Source organism: Pinus tabuliformis, chromosome 6 (genome assembly GCF_031772625.1).
Source record: "Pinus tabuliformis cultivar Carrire ecotype Pingquan chromosome 6, CPIR1, whole genome shotgun sequence".
Taxonomy (NCBI): domain Eukaryota; kingdom Viridiplantae; phylum Streptophyta; class Pinopsida; order Pinales; family Pinaceae; genus Pinus; species Pinus tabuliformis.
Window position 1 is genome coordinate 1,043,548,137 of NC_142292.1, and position 4,185 is coordinate 1,043,552,321.

The 4,185-nt window shown below is 39.4% G+C and overlaps 1 pseudogene across 1 annotated transcript; it reads left to right on the forward strand.

The window, feature by feature from the left end:
• The first annotated feature begins 704 nt into the window (after positions 1–704).
• LOC149262556 (F-box protein At1g47056 pseudogene) lies at positions 705–3,377 on the forward strand (annotated as a pseudogene). The gene is made up of 2 exons (XR_016259167.1): positions 705–1,043; positions 1,137–3,377. The product of XR_016259167.1 is annotated as an F-box protein At1g47056 pseudogene (transcript).
• The last annotated feature ends 808 nt before the right edge of the window (positions 3,378–4,185 follow it).

Here is a 4,185-nt window from a genome sequence, read left to right on the forward strand (position 1 = left end):
TATAAATAGGCATTCACAAATTTTAATATGCTTTTTACATCTACAATATGTAATTTTCACTATTTCAGTAATAAAAATTATAAATTTTCTTTAAAAAAATAATAATAATTCATACCACTTAAATTAACCCTCTACATTTATTTAAATTCTACCTCTACAAATTTTCCTTAAAAAATAATAATAATTCATACCACTCAAATTAACCCTCTGCATTTATTTAAACTCTACCTCTAACCACAAATATTTATAATCCAATTACCATTATCTGTACTTTTATTTAAATTCTACCTCTACCCACAAACATTTATAATCCAATTAATATTATCCCACTGTAAATATGATCTCTTCATCACAATTTAATGTGAGAATCTTTTTGCTCACCATATCTCGGCCCATTTTTTGAAATCATAGAATATTCACAATTCCATTTTTTGAAATCATGAAATATTCACAATTCCAAAGAGAAGAATGGGCATGGCAAGGGCATAGCCCATGACTATTTGTTACACTGATTAAGTAAAAGGCCATTGTGGTCAACTTAGCATTTCTTCACATAGAATGGCGACATGTAAGCAAAACAATTAATAGTATAAAATATGAATTGATTTTTGTTTAGCATACCAAGAATCCCAAAACAAATGAAATTTGACCGAACCCGCGGTGGAAAGCCCCCACTCTCTTAAAAGTCGTTCTTGCACGTCACGTCACGGCGGTATGGGATTGGAATTCATGAAACGAAAATTATGGTACAGATGAATGGTTGGAAATAATGAATCCCAATAAAATGAGACCTTGAGATCCACCCAAGAGAGGATGGCCTTTCCTGGTCTGGGTTTGGTAAAGGGCAGAGTCGTATAAAGAAGGCGGAAGGAAGGAGGGCAAGTGAGAATTCCCTGGCAAAGTCGCGTGGACAAATGGTCAATTCGTATATGTGGAATGCACCCAACGAGGAATTTCGTTGCGGGCAGAGGGCAAGGACAAGGGCTATGGCTTTTTTCGAAATTCATTCGGTTCAAATTTGACCTGAATACGGTTTCTAACAGGTTAGAATATACGATTCTAGACGCTTTTACTTGGTTGTTGCACGCAGTCCTAATTGTTGTTTTCCTGTTCTTGTGGTTTTCCAACATTTTTAGGATCATATACCGGAGTACCCTTACATGAATTTTAGCTCCAGAGATTCGGATTTGGGTTGATGCCGTGAGGCTTGTGATCTGTGATACATTGTCGTCGTTTGACCCAAAAATCGACCCAAATCCAATCTTTATATGTAATATGCAGGAAAGGTCCGAGGAATAAGGATTCCCAGCCTAGAACCCAAAAAATAAAGTCCAAGGTCGAAGCCAGAGGCTTGTGCTACATCCCAGTGTTTTTTGGGATTCTGTCAAGTCCTCAAGAGGGCTTTTTGATTTACGGAGTACCCATCTGGAATTAGTGAGTTCAGTTGCCTGCCTAAGAGTTCCGGCATAGGGCAAGGATTTGTTTGAGATTGAAAAAGGAGGGCTTTTGCAATGGGGCATGCGGCATCTGTGGTCATTCCCCCACAAGAAACAAAACAAGAGGATGAGGATTCCCAAGAAGGCGTAGACTACACCCTGAACATTCCTGATGAATGTCTGGCACATGTTTTCCATTACCTGAAGCCTGGTGATAGGTCCCCCTGCTCTTTGGTGTGTAAGAGGTGGCATCATGCGGAAGGGCAGAGTCGGCGTCGGCTGTCTCTTGATGCACGGGCGGAGATTGTGCCGGCCATTCCTAGTTTGTTTTGGCGCTTTAATTATGTTTCCAGGCTCGCACTCCGAGGCAATCGGAGGACGATTGGTATCAACGATGACGGACTGCTTCTGATAGGCATTCATTGCAAGAACTTGAAAAATCTCAAATTGAGGTCCTGCAGAGAGATAACGGACTTTGGAATGAGTAGGTTCGCACAGTTGTGTGGTTCCTTGAAGAAGTTTTCTTGTGGGTCGTGTACATTTGGTACTCCGGGGATCAATGCTATCACGACCCATTGCAAATCTTTGGAAGAGCTCACTGTAAAACGGTTGCGAAGCGCAGGGGAGGTACCTTCTGAACCAGTTGGACCTGGAGCTGGGAATCTGAAGAGGATTTGTTTGAAGGAATTATACTACGGACAGTTCTTTGTCCCACTGATTGCAGGGTCAAAAAAATTACAAACTCTCAAGCTTTCTAAATGTTCGGGGGACTGGGATACTCTTTTGGATATCATCACTCAGGATGTCACAAGCCTTGTTGAGGTTCTTTTGGAAAGATTGCATGTGAGCGACACGGGTTTGCTAGCAGTTTCAAAATTGGCAAGCTTGGAAATTTTGCATTTGGCTAAGACGCCTGAATGCTCTAATACTGGGCTTGCAGCTATTGCAAATGGTTGTAGAAAACTGCGAAAATTGCATGTAGACGGATGGAGAACAAATAGGATTGGTGATGAGGGTCTTATGGAGATAGCTAGAAAGTGTCTTTATCTGAAGGAGTTAGTATTGATTGGAGTCAATCCCACTATAACAAGCTTAAGTATGTTGGCTTCCAATTGCCATGTATTGGAGAGATTGGCTCTCTGTGGCAGTGCGACTATTGGTGATGCGGAGCTTTCTTGTATAGCAGCCAAGTGTTATTCACTAAAGAAGCTGTGCATTAAGGGCTGCCCAGTCTCTGATCAAGGCATGGAATCTTTAATAAGTGGATGCCCCATGCTCGTGAAGGTGAAAGTAAAGAGATGCAGAGGTGTAACCAGTGAGGGTGCGGACTTGTTGAGAGCTAATAAAGGTTCTCTGGATGTAAGTTTGGATACCATAACCTCACCTAGTCTGAATGGGTTATCAACTCAAGCCAGCTCGAGTGGGCCAAGAGCATCTTCCATTTCTTCAGCTGGTAAATCAACTCTATCTAAGGCAAAATTGACCCTTATAGCAGGTGGAAGCTTTCTTGCCTGTGCCTTTTTAAAGTTGTCAAATGGCTCATAAGTGAACATCTAAGGCCTCATTATGCGGAGCTCTAATTGACCAGTATTGTTGAATAAAGAATACTGCATTTGCTGTTTATCTCATCAAACCATTTACTGATGGATATCTGAGGTATTGATGTTGTACGATCCTCAGATATACCTTTGATGCGTTATGCTGATTATTCATTTGGTACATTCTGAGATTGCGCATGGGTTTCTGAATTGGCAGAAGCAAACTGGGTTGAATCAATACAGCTATTTTTCTTCTTTTGAAATTAATGTTTTTTGCGATTGGATTTGACCAAGGAAATGTGCCTGCAGACTGCAATTTTAATCATTTTGTTAAGAATTCTGCTGTAATTTCAGAATATGCAATATAATGTCTGTGCCCATCACGGTCTCCCTTTCCAATTAATCTGCTTTTTACAATTTTGCTAAGAATTCTGCCTGTGCCTACTATAGTCTCCCTTTATATTTATCTGCTCACCAAAATGTATATTACAAATTTGTGAAGTGTATTATTAGCCTTTCAATTGAATAAAAAATTGCATTTCATTGACAAACTACTGAGTAAAAATGCTAAAATTTAAATAAACCTGATATTTTGTTTGTTAGAACAGGAACATAGAGATGTTAGATTTTGGTTTAAAATATTGACTTCAAGTAAATCCTTGAAGAGGGGGGCATGCAAATTTTCCGTATGTGACATCCAGTTTTTCATTTTAACAAGTTTGTGCTAATTTGTAATCTGTGAAGTAGTGGCAGACTGCTCTGTTGTTTGGAGATTTGCCTGTTCTGTTTCTGCAAGGAAGTGCATGGATGCAGATTGCTATGCACTTCCTTGCAATGGTCACTTAAGATTCTACTTTCCCATGGTTGCATGGAACATTGGTCTCTACCTTGCCCCAGATAAAGTTGTTATCCTGTGGATGCCTCATGACTTAGTTTGACTCTGGAGGGGTCTCATGTGTTTTGGTTTGGAACTGCCTGAATGAGGTTTTACTATGAATTGACTTTGAATTATGGATTTGACCAATGGATCCCTGTTATTGTTTGCATGCACATGTAAATTTTCCAAACCCTAGGTGATTGCTGTCCTATGTTTTTTAATTAAATAAATCAAATCTTGAATCTATTCAATAACATAAATTAATTTCTGAACATGCAACAGTTACACATATAACTGAAAAATAATAGGCGAAGCAAAACAATAATTTATTAGG